At 48.0% G+C, this 16334-nt stretch overlaps 1 non-coding gene across 1 annotated transcript; it reads right to left on the reverse strand.

Moving 5' to 3' along the window:
* Positions 1–933: 933 nt before the first annotated feature.
* On the reverse strand, positions 934–1007 carry Trnat-ugu (transfer RNA threonine (anticodon UGU)). Its single transcript has one exon. It is a non-coding gene; the product is annotated as a tRNA-Thr (tRNA).
* Positions 1008–16334: the final 15327 nt, after the last annotated feature.

Consider the following 16334-nt stretch of genomic DNA (forward strand, 5'->3'; position numbering starts at 1 on the left):
GGGACAAACACACTTGATATATGAAGTGTTTCCACCTAGGTGCTTGGGAATCCCACAAAGGCTGCAGTGTGTGACAGCCCCTCCCTCCTCCTCCTCCAGCCCCTTCCCTTCCTCGTCTGTCTGGGAGTCTGGGAATGCCTCTTTTTCGGGGGGTGTCATAGAGAAGGAGGATGGGGACATTCCTTATCCTTTTCAGCTTCTGACTTTGGGTGAGTGAGCCTGGATGAGTATCGGGGTTCAGGTCTTCTTTGGCTTCCCAGAGGTTGGGGTGTGGGAGCCAGCTTCTACCTTTGCCTCTTTGCCTGTCCTGCCCACTTCCCTCCTCGCTGAGGAAGTGCCCTCCCGCTGGTCAAGGGGAAGGTTGCACACCCTCCTTTTCTTCATGCAGGAACCCAACGGAGAAATAAAACCAAATTTTCACATGCTCCCTATGCACCAGGCACTGTGCTAGGTCGTTTTACGAAAACCAACTCAAATCCTTCCTGGAAGGTTTTGAAGTAGGTATTTTCACGGGCTGAAGGTGTGGTGAGGCACTGAAGTTGGAAGCCGTATGGCACAGTGTACAAGACCATGGACTTGGGGAGCAACAGACCTGGGACCAAATCCAGCTCTATGAATGAAGCGAATTTCTTTACCCCTCCCCTAGACTCAGTTTCCCCATCTCTAAAATCCCTTATATCCTTCCTGGATATAAGACCCTTATATAAAGGCCCTTAAATAAAGCTGGGTATAACAGCCTATAATCCCAGCTACTTGGGAGGATCTCCAAGTTCAAAGCCAGCCTGATCAACACAGTGAGATTCAAAAAAAAAAAAGGAATTAAATAGGATATTGTTCCTGAAAGACCCAGTAGGTAGCACTCTGGTGCTGAGTTTATGGTTGCCACAGGCTTGGTAAGGACAAAGCAGTCCCTGGGCACTTCTTTTTTTTTTGTGGGGGGTGCTGGGGATCGAACCCAGGGCCTTGTGCTTACAAGGCAAACACTCTACCAACTGAGCTATCTCCCCAGCACCCCCCTCACCCGGCACTTCTTGACAAAACCCATCTCAGAGGACAGACACCATGGGGACTATGGAGGAAGGGTGCATGCAGGGGAGCACTCTCTTCCCATCCTGGGAGCCCTCCATGGAAGTACAGATGGTGTGTGAGCCTGGAGTCAGCGGCCCTGAGGACACAGGCGTCGCACCTCCCACCCACGGGCAGGGGGAGGGACCACTGCACCACAGTGGGTGGTCTCTCTGGCCCAGCAGCTCTTCCTCTGACTCAGGGAGAAGCTGCAGCTGGCCCTGAGCCTCAGCAGCCACTCTCATTGCCACTCACGCCACGTGTCCATCACTCTAGCTCTTCTTGCCTCCAGTGGCCCAGTGAAGGGGGCGGCGCGCACACTTGGGTGCTTGGAAGCATGGTTTGTGTGTGCAGGAGCAAGGTTACATGCTGAGCACCCACGTGGGGGATGCAGTTTGGGTGCACAGGCCTTGCACCTTTTGCTGTGTGTGTGCATACACGTCTGTGCTCACGCAACTCTCACGCTCCCCTTAGGGTCTCTGGGTGCATGTGTGTGCCATGTGCCAGGATAGTTGTATGTGTCCACGTGTGTGACTGCTTGTCAAACAAACTCCCTGGAGCGGGGGCTCTGCGGGAAGGGTCAGACGGCAGTCTGAGACACTTTTCATGTGTCAGGAAAACGAGGCTCCCCTTTCAGGAAGCCTTCAATAGCAAAATAAACTGGCCCAGCTCCTGGGGCAGAGCAGGAGGGGTCTGCGGGCAAGCCAGAGAGAAGCTCGGGAGTGGTGAGGAGGTCACAAAGCCCGGCAGTCCAATGATACCCTTTGACCCCCATCCACCCCACCCTGATCTCTGGGGATCCTCTTCCCTTCACTGTGTTCTGAGAGGGCTTTGTCCTGTTTGCCCCCTTTAAATTCTTTTGTCTCCTCTCCATTTCTCTTCTCTCTCCCCATTTTCTTCTCTCCCTTCTTTCTCATTTCTCCTTCTTCCTCCATCTTTCTGCCTCCCTACTCACAGCTCTGCAGCTGGCTACCTACCAGCCCCTTCCACGGCAGCAGCCAAAGCCATGTCTACCTAAAAGAACAGTTTGTTTGGTTTTCGAGATGCTGGGAACCAAACCCAGGGTCTTTTGGAGTGCTAAGCACAGGCTCTACCGCTGAGCTACATCCTCTGTCCTCTGGGTTGTTTTTAACCAACTCCCCCCCCCCACCACCAATTTTTGTCTTCTGGTGCCAGGTTGGCCACAAGCCCCTGGCTATTGCCTCCAACTATGCAGGTAATCTTTCATTCAATGATTGGCTAATTAACTCCATAATTTATCATATGTTTATTAAGCACCTGGTTTGTGCCAGGCGCTGTGGTTGGTTCTTGGGCATTAAACAGGAGGAATGAGTGGGGTCTGCCTCACAGAGCTTTCAAATGGAGAGGGGAGCCAGAAATTAAAGCCACACACAGAAATATAAAATTAAAACAACCTAAGGGTTGCAGACAGAGAGAGAATTAGATGTATCTGAGAACCTCTAATGGAATTAATGTGGTCAGAAGAATGAGAACGATTCCCTAAGGAAGTGATTAGGGTGTGAAGTGAGGCTGCTTGCTGTAGGTAGAGAGGAGAGCAGGTGAAAAGGCCCTGAGGCCAGAGGGAGAAAGGCTCCTGTGTGTGTGTGTGTGTGTGTGTGTGTGTGTGTGTGTGTGTGTCTGTATGGTCAGGAAAGCGTGAGCTTCATGAGCCTGGAGCAGGAACTAGGCTCCCCTGAGCTAGGTCAAGGGTCAACCATTTTTCTTTCTACTTCTTCTTCTCTCCTCTTCCTCCTCATCATGGAGCAACATCCCCAGCCCTTTTTTTATATTTTATTAAGAGACAGGGTCTCACTGAGTTGCTTAGGCCCTCCTTAAGTTGCTAAGGCTGGCTTTGAACTTGAGATCTTCCTGCCTCAGCCTCCGAGGTGCTGGGATTACAGGCGTGTGCCACCACACCCAGCTCCATCTTTCTTCTTAAGAGAGAACTTGATATGTTGCTCAAGTTGGCCCTGAACTCCTGGGCTCAAGTGATCTTCCTGCCTAAGCCTGCCATGTAGCTGGGACTGTAGGCACAATGTCACCATGCCTGTCAGGATCATTTATCTTTTTTTAAAATTTATTTCCTTTTTTATTTGTTCTAATTGGTTATACATGACAGTAGAATGCATTTTGACACATTGTACACAAATGGAGCACAACTTCTCATTCCTGGGTCTGTGCATGGTGCTGAGACACACCAGTAGTGTAGTAATACACGTATATAGGGTAATAATGTCTGTCTCATTCTACTGTCCTTCCCATCCTCACCACCCCACCCCTCCCCTCACTCCCCTCTGCATAATCCAAAGTTCCTTCATTCTTCCCTACCCCACCCCCACTATGGATCAGCATCCACTTATCAGAAAAAACATTCAAACTTTGGTTTGGGGGATTGGCTTATTTCACTTAGCATAATATTCTCAAGTTCCATCCATTTACCTGCAAATACCAAAATTTCATTCTTCTTTAAGGCTGAATAATATTCCATTGTGTATATGTACCACATATTCATCTGTTGAAGGGCATCTAGGTTGGTTCCATATTTAGCTTTTGGGAATTGAACTGCTATAAACATTGATGTGGCTGTGTCACTGTAGTATGCTGATTTTAAGTCCTTTGGGTATAAAGGATAGCTGGGTCAAATGGTGGTTCCATTCCAAGTTTTCTGCAGAATCTCTGTACTGCTTTCCAGAGTGGCTGCACCAACTTGCAGTCTCATCAGCAATGTAGGAATGTACCTTTTTCCCCACACCCTTGCCAACACTTATTGCTTGTATTCTTGATAATTGCCATTCTGACTGGAGTGAGATGAAATCAAAGAGTATTTTCTTTTTTTTTTTTTTTTTTTTTTTGGCGGTGCTGGGGATCGAACCCAGGGCCTCATGCTTGCAAGGCACGCACTCTACCGACTGAGCTATCTCCCCAGCCCCAAAGAGTATTTTTGATTTGCATTTCTCTAATTGCTAGAGATGATGAACATTTTTTCATATGTTTTTTGATCAGTTGTATTTCTTCTGTGAAGTGTCTTTTCAGTTCCTTTGCTCATTTATTGATTGGGTTATTTGGTTCTTTTGATGTTAAGTTTTTTGAGTTCTTTATATATCCTGGAAATTAGTGCTCTATCTAAGGTGCATGTGGTAAAGATTTTCTACCATTCCATAGGCTCTCTCTTCATTTATTGTTTCCTTTGCTGAGAAGAAACTTTTTAGTTTGAATCCATCCCGTTTATTGATTTTTGATTTTACTTCTTGTGCTTTAGGACTCTTGTTGAGGAAGTCAGGTTCTAAACTGACATGATAAAGATTTGGGCCTACTTTTTCTTCTGTTAGGTGCAGGATCTCTGTTCTAGTGCCTAAGTCTTTGACACACTTTGAGTTGATTTTTGTGCAGGGTGAGAGATAGAGGTTTAATTTCCTTTTGTTACAGTTGGATTTTCAGTTTTCCTAGCACCATTTGTTGAATAAGCTATCTTTTCTCCAATGCATATTTTTGGTGCCTTTGTCTAGTATGAGATAACCATATTTATGTGTCTTCTATTTTGTACTATTTTGGTCTACATGTCTATTTTTGCTGTTTTTATTACCATTATTCTGTAGTATAGTTTAAGGTCTGGTATTGTGATACCTCCTGCTTCACTCTTCTTGCTAAGGATTGCTTTGGCTATTCTGGGTCTCTTATTTTTCCAAATGAATTTCACGATTGCTTTTTCTAGTTATGCAGAATGTCCTTGGGGAGCTGAAGAAATAGCTTGTTTTTAGAGTGCTCACCTAGCATGTGCAAGGGACGTGGTTCGAATCCCTGACGCCATAGGTGAGGAGAAAAAAAAAAGAAAAAAAGAATGTCATTGGGATTTTAATAGGAATTGCATTAAATTTCTATATAACACTTTTGGTAGTATGGCCATTTTGACAATATTAATTCTGCCTATGCAAGAGCAAGCGAGATCTTTCCATCTTCTAAGATGTTCTTCAATTTCTTTCTTTACTGTTCTGTAGTTTTCATTGTAGAGGTCTCTCACCTCTTTTGTTATATTGATTCCCAAGCATTTTATTTTTTTTGAGGCTATTGTGAGTGGGGTAGTTTTCCTAATTTCTCTTGCAGTGGATTCATCGCTTATGTACAGAAATGCATCTGATTTGTGGGTATTGATTTTATATCCTGCTACTTTGCTGAATTCATTTATGAGTTCTAGAAGATTTCTGGTGGAATTTTTTTGATCTTTTAAATATAGAATCATGTCAGCAAATAGTGATAGTTTGAATTCTTCTTTTCCTATTTGTATCCCTTTAATTTCTTTTGTCTGTGTGCTTGTTCTGGCTGGAGTTTCAAGGATGATGTTGAAAAGAAGTGGTGAAAGAGGGCATAACTATCTTGTTCCAGTTTTTAGAGGGAATGCTTTCAATTTTTCTCCATTTAGAATGATGTTGGCCTTGGGCTTAGCATAGATAACTCTTACAATGTTGAGGTATGTTTCTACTCTCCCTAGTTTTTCTAGTGTTTTGAACATGAGAGGTGCTGTATTTTGTCAAATGTTTTTCTGCGTCTATTGAGATAATCATATGATTCTTATCATTAAGTCTATTGGTGTGGCATATTACGTTTATTGATTTCCGGATGTTGAACCAACCTTGCATCCCTGGGATAAACCCCATTTGATCATGGTGCACTCTCTTTTTAATATGTTTTCTATGTGATATTGCAGAATTTTATTGAGAATTTTTGTGACTATGTTCATCAGAGATATTGTCTGAAGTTTTCTTTCCTTGATGTGTCTGTCTAGTTTTAGCGTCAGGGTGATACTACCTTACAGAATGAGTTTGAAAGGGTTCCCTCCTTTAGGATCATTTATCTTAATAAAAACCCAAATATGTTCTTACGTATGACATGTTCTATAATTTTTAAAAATTTAAGTGCAAATTCATTAACATTTTAAACACTTCTTTGGTTTTTCACTACAGCATCCTTCACACATATCTGAAGAACAAAAGGCACAGACCCAGGGAGAGTGTGGAAATTTTGCAGTCTACCGGCAACGCTTGGTCCACTTGGAAATTCCCAGGACCCTCACCGATTGAAGGTCACTGTGCCAGGGAAAAGAGAAAAGTGGGGATAGAGAATCACCCCATTGTGTTGGCCTGGGTCAGACAGATGAAGCCAGGCTGAGGCTGAGCCCAGCTCCATATCCTCCCTACTTCTGCTCCTGCAGGGTCTGACCTTGGCCCTCTGCCACCTCAGTCATGTGCTTAGCCCCCAACAGCTGGGCTGGCCTGTGCTTGGGGGGAGGTGGGGGGCAAGCAGGCAGGGGTTCAGAGAGGGAAAAGACAGCTGAGCAGGGAGGGGAGAGAGGATTAGAATGCTACTCCAAGTGTGACCTGTGGGCTAGCAGCCTCAGCAACACCTGGAAACCTGTTGGAAATTTACATTCTCCACCTGGACCCAAACCTGCTGAATCAAAATCTCTGAATTGAGGTGCAGCATTGTGTTTTAACAAGCCACCCAGGTAATTCCTCAGCACTGCTCAGGTTTAAGAACCACTGCTGTAGGGCTGGGGTTGTGGCTCAGTGGTAGAGCACTTGCCTAGCCGGTGTGAGGCACTGGGTTTGATCCTCAGCACCATATTAAAAATAAATAAATAAAATAAAGGTATTGTGTCCATCTGCAACTCAAACACACACACACACACACACATACACACAGAACCAGTGCTGTAGAGGGCAAAGGGTTGGTGGGAGGTGTTATAGGCTGAATCAAAGAATATAGAAATGGAGTCCTTCATTCAGCCAACCACAATTGTCTATTGCCACTCACTCCAAGCATCTTTTACATAATCCTTTCTGGAAAAGCACAGAGAGGGAAATGACCTGGCTCCTTTAGGCCCAGTCCCTCGGGATCTCCCTTCAGTCTCTGTCTGGCCTCTTGCTCAGGGTAGGTGGAGATAACCCCGATCCTAGCCCATGGGTGTGGGGCAGTGAGGGGAAATGTCTCAGGAGGGGTATCAGGCAGTGCTTCCTGGCAGACCCAGCTGTTCCTTCCAATTCACGCACCCCCACCCCCAGCTCCTGCACAACAAGCACACCCACCCAGCAGCTGCAGGAACCACCCAGCCTGGCCCAGCTCAAGCCCCAGTGTCCCCAAGCTCAGGGGAAGTGGGGCTCCACCTGTTCTTCCATGACCACCCCTCCCAGACCCACCGCAGCCGGAACCACATCTCCTGAGCCCTGCTCTCCCTCTCCACACACCCCTGCTTCTGGAGGGTATTGGAGAAAGCTGTCTAAGGTCATGCCCTCACCCGAGAGCCCCCAGCCTACTCCCCAAACCCCAGCCGTCAGCTCCTCAGGTCACAGTCCACCCCCGTGGAACACCACCCCACACTGTGGGTGGGATTTCACACAGGCCAAGCAGCTGGCTGGACCACCTGCCTCGGGAGACACCAAATGGAAGGCCAAGAGGAAGGTCAGTGGTCGGGGAGGCTCTGAGGGAGAGGAAGCAGGGGTGAGAGAGGCTGGGGCCAGGAAGTCTAGGATGTTCCAGCTGGAAGGGACCTTGGGGCTCAACTAGTACAGTCTTGACATTTTGCAAACTCAGAGAGGCTATGTCACACAGCAGACTGGTATCAGACCTCAAAACGAACCTGATCCCCCATTCCAACACTCTTTCCACAGCCCTCTCCAGAGACAGGGACAGTCAGGGGTATCCGTGTTTAGAAAAGTGCTGCTTTTCTGTGCCTTTCCAACAGACTTCCTCCAGGGAGCTTCTAACTCCTCATTTCCTCTCCCTATCATGCATCCCATTGATCTCAATGGCCCATAACTGGGCCTCAGTTCATTACTTTGTCATATGCACTCCACGTTTATGACTCTTTGTGTCTCAGGAGGGTGTGTGTGTGTGTGTGTGTGTGTGTGTGTGTGTGTGTGTGTGTCCCCTACCTCCACTGTCAGACTAGGGGGGTTCCCAAGGACAGAGGCTGTCTCTACCATCACGGTAAGTGTTCCTAGAGAAGAAACGATCTCTGTCCCATTAGAGTAGGAACTTCCTGAGGGAAGATGGTCTCTCTCCTCAGACGGAGGTTCCCTAAAGGCAGGAACTGAGCCTCCAGAATATCCTGGGCCTCCTTCTCATCACCACAGTTCTTTTCAACAGACAATCCCAGTGTTAGTCCCTTGCCCATGTGACCTGGGACCCAAGAGCAGGGAGGACCTTGGACAAAGAGCACCTGAAGTGACTAGTAGCATTTGGAACCACTAGGGCCACCTTTTATTCTCCAAAAGCTGTTTCCATTCCTTGCCCATCTCTGAGATTTCATTTGATTTCTTCTTTTTGTTTGTTTTTTTGTTTTGTTTTGTTTTGTTTTGTTTTTGGTACTAGGGATTGAACCCAAGGATGCCCTTTTTATTTTGAGAAGGGTCTCCTTAAGTCACTTAGGGTGTTGCTAAGTTGCTGAGTCTGACCTTGCACTTGCCATCCTTCTGCCTTAGCCAAGCTGCTGGGATTATGGATTTGTGCTACCGTGCCTGGTTAATATTTCAATTTTCATCATGGTAATTATCAACCTTCATGTTCTGTGGTTCCTGTCCATGTCCATCAGCCCTCCTGTGAAATTCTCTAAAGTTTTGAAGGGACTCATGACACCTACACTGGAGTCTCTCTGAACTAGGAGTCCTGTGGGAATGAGGGGAAAGGAGAGCCTTTCTCCACACCCCAACCCCAAGGCCTTGGGGGCGGCTGAGGAGGATGAACCCTCTCTGAAGCCACCCAGGGCCCTGCCCCTCATTGGCCTTCCATGTCCCTTATACCCCAGCTCCTCCCCCTCCTCATTTCCCTGGAAGATTTGGGACACCAGCAAAGGCCATCAAAGCCAACCCCTCTCTATAGCATTGGCCATGGTGCTTCCTCTCTGTTCTCCAAATACGGTATGAAGACTTATCACAGCTCCCAAACCTCTCAAGTCCTTATGGAGTTCATTCTGGAATCTTTGTGGTAGTACCACACTGAGCATGTAGCAGCCCCACCCACAGCCGGGATGTGGCAGGGTCTGAGTGCAGGAAGTACCCAGGGACCTTAGTTCTCTCCCAGAGGATCTGCCATAGGTGCCTCCCGCACAGGGCTTGGCCTCACCATGCACAGGGCACCTTCCTGGATGTCATCTAAGAATGCTGACAGTGCTTCCTCCACACCCGCCACAGCACCAGGTTAGGGCACTTTCCACATTTGTCTCTATTTGTGTTTGTTGATGAAGCCCCCCCCACCCCGGCCGCCCCACACTCTCAGCTATGAGCTCCTAAGGGTCAGGGACCTTGTTGAATTTTTCAGCCTTGATAACCAGCAGAATATGTGGCATACAAGTTTGTCAGAAGGACTGATGGAAGGATCGATGGACAAATGATCAATAACCTTGGGAGATGCATATGACAGACCCCATCCCAATCAGTGTATGGGGAAGGAAGGCTCAGGTAGGTTAAGTACTGGATCTAAGCCCCCTCCTCCCCCACCCAAGGTGGCCAGTAGAGCTGGAACACCATGCTAGGTCTTTTGGTTGGTTGTTTGTTTTTTTGTACCACGGTCAGCAGTGCCAGCTTGTAACCAAATCCAGGCTCTCAAATCCCAGCCTACACCCCAGAGCACTGAGTGTGTGGATGAGCAGGTTGTACACTGCACAAAACTTGGAGGTGCCCCTTACACTGGAGTCTCAGTTATTGGCATTCCCTGGAGTTGGTGCAGGATGTGACCCTCGTGGCTGTGCGCAGAGGCCCTGCCTCCACACTCTGTCCTCAGCTTCTTTGTGAAAACATTCAAATACTTAGGGCAATGCAATCGTGGCCTCCTCTTCTCCCATCAGCCAGCAAGTGCTTCTGAGAGGCAAGTATGGAGCCCAGGAGTACACAGCAGCCCCTCAGGACCACTGGCACTCCTGACTGTCCAGGTCGGACCTCACTGCGTCCCCCGGTCCCCCGTATCACACTCACATGAGCCCACGCCCCACCTCTACACTCCTCTCCCTACAAATATGGAAACACACATCCCCACACAGGAGTGCACCAGGCAAGTGAGGTGGTGTGTGTTGGGGGTGCGCCAGATCTCCAAGCTCCTGTCTGAGACACAACCAAGCCGGGGGCTGGGGGCTGGGGCTGGTCTCCCACAGCAGAGCCCCCTCCCCCTCCACTCGTGTGCAGGGCCCTGGCCCCTCCCGGGGAACAAGGCTGGGATTAATAAGCGGCCCGGCTCCCTCCCCTAATGGGCTCCAGCTGCACAAACATTCCCAGAATTCAGAGCCGGCTCTGTCTGGGGCGGCCCAGGCCTCAGCCCCAGCATTCCTGGACCCCTCCCCCCAAGCCTGGGACAGCTGCTCCGGAACTCTGGCAACTGGCTTGGGGATCGAATCCCAATTCAGCTTTTCCAGAGGTAGGGGGCATTGGAATGGCTGGGGCTGGAGGTGGAGTGGGGAGGAGAGAAAACAAACTCGAAGGGACATCGATGTTCCTGTCCCACCTGCCCCTCCTCTTCGGACTCTCTCTTCCCCCAAGACCATGGCAGGCTCTTGGCCTTTTGGTAGGTACCAGGCCAGCTCAGTCTATCCTAATTTTTCTCACCAGACCGTGCCCCTGGCTGGCACTGCCCAGCAGGAGGTAACAGGGCAGGGCTGGAAGAAAAGATAAACATCTCCCATTGTGTTTTAAGAGATCCAGCTGTGTCTCCTAGGAACCCAGAGCCCGGCAGGAACTTGTTCAAACAGGCTCTTATCAAGAAGGGGGAAGGGTGGCATAGGGAGCAAAAAGAAGAAAGGAGGGGGTCCTATTTCCCTCCTGCTAGTTATCCACCCAGGAAGGGACATGTAAGGACCCAGTGGCAGCAGTCCTAAGTGGACGCACATGGTTCATGCTGAGGAGGGCTCTGAATCACTCTCCTCTCCTCTTTCCCACCACTGAATCCAGAGCCAGAAGGGGTCATTCAGCAGTCCTTAGTTCTGCCAGCTGTGGAAACCAGGGGCTGAGGCCAGGTGAGGAGTCCTGGCACTGTGTTTGTGCGAGGGTCCATTGGAGTAGGGGGACTGATGGAGAGCGCAGGGGTCCCTAACAGGGCGTGTGCCTGTCCCTGCCCAGGCATGGGCAGCTGCATGGAGTGGCACCTGCTCCGTGGTGTTGGGAGTGGATGGGAATGTGTGCGCCCTCCTGCGCGTCAGCCTCTGGAGTTCAGAAGTGCCATGGTGTGAGTTCCTGCTGTCCACCCTCCCCCAAGACGGAAGTGTCCCTGCCATGGAGCAGGTGTTAGAAGCTGAGAAGAAAAGGGATGGCAGGAAGAGAAGGGAGGTTGGTGAGGGAGAGCCCTGAAGGAGGCTGTGCAGGAATAGAGGGCACTGCCCGGGAGGTCCTGGCCTTAGCTCTGCCACGAATAAGCTGGCACCTTGGGACATGCCACTGCCTGACCTGGGCCTCAGTTTCCCTTACCTTGAGTATGAAGTTGGACAAGAGTCTCTCCTGAGTCCCTTCTTAGATTCCAGTGTGATAGGAGTTCGGTTGGGGAAACAATGAAAATGCTCTACCCCTTCAAGAAATAGGGCTCTGGCTGGTGGGGTGGCACATGCCCGTAATCCCAGAGGCTCAGAAGGCTGAGGCAGGACTATCTTGAGCTCAAGGCCAGCCTCAGCAATTTAGCGAGGCTCTAAGCAACTTAGCAAGACCCTGTCTCTCAATAAAATATAAAAAATAACTGGGAATGTTGCTCAGAGTTAAGTACCCCTGGGTTCAATCCCTGGTACCAGAAAACAAACAAACAAACAAAAAAAAAACAATAGGGTCCTGAAGGGGCCAGAAAGAGTAGTGAACAGGGAGCATGTGGAAGGTCCCCGTCCCTGAAGGAGAAATACAGAGGAAAGGTGTGGATCCCGCCACTGGGAGCCCCAACCTATAGGGAGGCCAGGCACCCTACAACTTTTAGAAGAAAAAGGCAAATTCTCTCAACTGGCAGAGCTCCTGGTGGCAGCCCTGAGTTAGGGGAGGAGAGAGTCATTCAGTCAAAGAGCATTGGGTCAGTCACCCTCTCCCCTTCCTGTAAGTACAACAAACAGATCAGGCCCCTCCTCAGGCCCTTGCTGAGGAATGCAGGCCGACCTCTGCAGGTCTGCCCCATCAATCACTCTGCCCTGTAAGTCACCTGCTTCCACCACCCCAGCCACTTCTCCATGGAGGCACAGAAGGATGGCTCTTGTGAGGTTTGAGCCCTTTGACTCAGCAGTACTATGTATACACCTCCACCTCCCACTCCACCACCAGCTATGGGACCAGCTCCCGAATTGGAAGAAGAGAGCGAGGGGAAACCTTTGCCTACACGGAGAAACCAAAGGACTTGTGTGGGGACAAGGACTCAGGAATTGGACTCCAAGTGAGCTTCATTTAGTATGCATCTGGCACTTGGTTAACAGCTACTTTGTATTTAGCCCTGTGTTAGAAACAGGAATGCAAAGAAAAAAAACATTTCCCCCAGGAGCATGAAGTCAGGAAAAAAAAAATTACTTCCACGGGAAGAGCTAGGACTGTCCAGACTTCTCTTTCCCTTCATAGCCCATTCACCAGAGTGATCCCTTCTCTCCTTTATTTATTATTGTTGTTGTTGTTATTATTATTATTATTGCAGTGCTGGGGATTAAACCTAGGGCCTCACATATACCAGGCTACTCTGCCACTGATCTACATCCCCAACTCCCTCTTCCTCTCCTCTATGGAAACTTTCCTCCAGGGTGACTGGACTTTTTACCTGGTGACTGGCTTCCAGGAAGGCCAAGGTAGAAGCTTCCAGGTCTAGACCTGAACTGTCAAGGCATCAGTTTGGCTGCACATTATTGGTCAAAGTGATTCACAAAGCCATACCAATTCAGGGCGTTGGAAAAGAGCCTCAAGGATCAGCATTTGCATAAGGGGAAGGGATTGCTGGTGGCATCTTTGTAGACTACCTACTGTAATGTACAAAGCTGCTCCCCCGCCCATCAGGTGCAGCCGTTTTCCCTGCCTCCCAACCACTTGTCAATCTGTGAACATCCTAGCTAGCTATTGGTTCATCAGTCAGCTTGCAAGTATCCTTCTCCGATATTGGTCCCCTGTTAGCCCGGGGGAATTCAACTGTTTTACTGTAGCTTCCTGGCCATCTTTTTTCCCATTCTTCTGTCTGTCCTACTCACATTTCTCTATCCTCCTGGCTTTCCATTCTCTCTAGCGCGCACCCTTTCTTTTCCTTTCTATTTTCCTCATTTTCTCTCTTACCCTGCAGGGAGACACTGTTTGCTTAATAAATTCCCTTATGTGATTTCCCGTGTCCGGCGTGGTTTCGTGGGATTTCCTTACACCTACCACACTTCCTAATTCTGCTTCCCTTTTGGCTTCCCCTTGGCTCGCTGAAAGGTGGTATCCTTTTCACTGGGGTGTAGTCCTTAGTCCTTTTCTCTCATACCCATGTCAATTCAGTCCTGAAGTTCTGCAAGTCACCTTCCCTGGATGTCTCTCAAATTATGCACACAGTGGCTACCATCCTCTCTTACTTGGAATGCTGAAAAGCTTCCTGAAACTTCTCCTGTTTCCACTCTTGCTTCATTACCAGGTTTCTTTCCACCTAGCAGCCAGGGTGATTATTCTAAAAGTCACACCTATGGGGAGCTAGCTAGGCCCCTGGGAGACAGGAGAGCCAGGGGCAATTGTGTATCATGTATACCTTTCCAGAAAGTAAAATACCTTTTAAAAATTGACTGAAAAATCAAAATCAGGTCTGGGGCTGTGGCTCAGTGGTAGAGCGCTTGCCTGGCATGTGTGAGGCCCTGGGTTTGATCCTCAGCACCACATAAAAATAAATAAACAAAATAAAATTATTGTGTCCACCCACAACTAAAAAAAAAAAAAATCAAAATCAAATTTAATAATAAATAAAATAAGCCAAAATTCTCATTGTGTCATTCTTTAACCGAAAAAAAAAAAAAAAAAAAAAAATCCTGATGTGGTCCATGGCTCCTGGTTAAAGTTTGGACTTGGTAATGGACTGGTTCTTAAGCATCCTCCAAAGGCCCATGTGTTAGAGGCTTGGTTCTCAGCCTGGTGCTATTACGAGGCAGTGGAAACCTTTTTTTCTGAGGGAGGTGGGGTGGATACTGGGGATTGAACTCAGGGGCACTCAACCACTGAGCCACATCCCCAGCCCTATTTAGCATTTTGTTTAGAGATGGGGTCTCACTGAGTTGCTCAGAGCCTTGCTTTTGCTGAGACTGTCTTTGAACTGGAGATCCTCCTACCTCAGCCTCTGGAGCCTCTGGGATTACCACCTCTAGGAGGCAGTGAAACCTTTAAGAGGTGGGGCCTATGGGAGGTCTTCAAGTCACTGGAGGTGTGCACTTAAAGGGGACCGTGGAGCCCTAACTCCCTTCTTCTTCCTTTTCTTTCACATCCCAGGCATGAGGTGAATGGTGTTGTTCCCTCAAGTACTTCTGCCTTGACATGTTTCCTCACCACAGACCCAGAAGCAACAGGATCAATCCCATCATGGCCTGAAACCTCTAAGTTGTGAGCCAAAGTTTTCTCTTTCTTTTTTTTTTTCAATACTGGGGTTTGAACCCAGGGGCACTTCCCCTCTGAACCATGTCCTCAGCCCCTTTTAATTATCTTTTATTTTGAAACAGGGTCTCACTAAATTGCACTAAGGTTGGCCTCAAATTTACTGTTCTCCTCCCTTAGCCCTTGAGCTTGAGTCTCTGGGATAATAGGCATGTGCCACCACGCTCTACCAACCCTTTCTCTCTTTTTTTTTTTTTTTTTGGTGGTGCTGGGAATCGAACCCACGGCTTTGTGATTGCAAGGCAAGCATTTTACCGACTGAGCTATCTCCCCAGCCCCCAACCTTCTTTCTCTTTATAAGTTGATTATCCCTCAGGCATTTATTACAGTAACAGACAACTGACTAACACAGACTCCTTAATGGAGTTCACAAGGGTCTTTAAAAGCTTGCCCCACCTGGCTTTACCAGGAACTTCCCCCAACTTTGACCTCTGTGCTTCAGCCAAGTATAACTTCTTTGAATTTCTTGCAGTTTCTTGAAAGTATCATTTTCTCTCCTGCTTTGCAACTTTTTCACAGATGAGTGCTCACAATACCCTATTTACCCTTCAGGTATCAGCATAGATGTCCTTTCCTCTAGGAAGTCTTTCATGGCCCATAAAGTTGGGATTTGACTCATCTTCTACAAATTCCCATTGTATCCCTGGTAGAGCTTGCATTGCTCTCATCTGGATCTCTTGTGATTGCCTGCTTCTTCCCTGTGCACACATATATCCAGCAGGGCAGGAACAATGTCTGTATTGCTCACACTATTTCCCTAGTACTTGTGCAAAAGTACTTATTATATACTGATAGAGGAAAGAAAGGGAGGAAGAAAAGCAAAGGAAGAGAAGGAAGAGAATTTGGTTTAAAAGCTATAGTAACTCTGGAAACTAATCTTGGAGCAAGAAGAGGGGAGAGGATTTTTTGTTGATTCGTTTGTTAGTTGGTCCGGGGGAATGAACCCAGGGGTGTTTTTCCACTGAGCTATAACCCCAGTCCTTTTTATTTCTTATTTTGAGATAGGGTCTTGTTAAGTTGCCAAGTCTGGCCTTGAATTTGTGATCCTAATGCCTCAGCCTCCTGAGTCACTGGGATTACAAGCATGCACTACTGCACCTGGCTAGTGGAGGAGTTTTCACTGTAAGAAATTATGCAGGGGTTGGGGATACAGCTCAATGGTAGAGGTCTTGCCAAGCATGCATGAGGCCCTGGGTTCATTCCCCTGTACCACATGAAAAAATAGGAAAAAATAAAAAAAAGAAAGAAAGAGTAAAGAAACAAAGAAAATATGTGAACCAGGTGTGGTGATGTACACCTATAATCTTAGCAAATCAGGAGACTGAGGCAGGAGGATCATGAGTTCAGAACCGGCCTCAGCAATTAAGTGAGACCCTGTTTTTAAATAAAACATAAAAAATGGGCTGGGGATGTGGCTCAATGGTTAAGCACTCCTGGGTTCAATCCTAGGTATCCCAGTACCAGAGGGGGGAAAAAATGTGACCAGACCAGTTATGGTGGTACTTGCCTGTAATCCCAGGTTGAGATAGGAGGATCCCAAGACAGAGACCACCCTGGGCAATTTAATGGAACCCTTAGCAATTTAGCAAGACCCTGTCTAAAAAAAAAAAAAAAAAAAGCAGTGGCAGGGGGGTGCTGGGGGTGTAGCTCAGTGGTAGAGCACCCCTGGGTTAAACCACCACC

This window comes from Sciurus carolinensis, chromosome 3 (assembly GCF_902686445.1).
Source record: "Sciurus carolinensis chromosome 3, mSciCar1.2, whole genome shotgun sequence".
Classification (NCBI taxonomy): domain Eukaryota; kingdom Metazoa; phylum Chordata; class Mammalia; order Rodentia; family Sciuridae; genus Sciurus; species Sciurus carolinensis.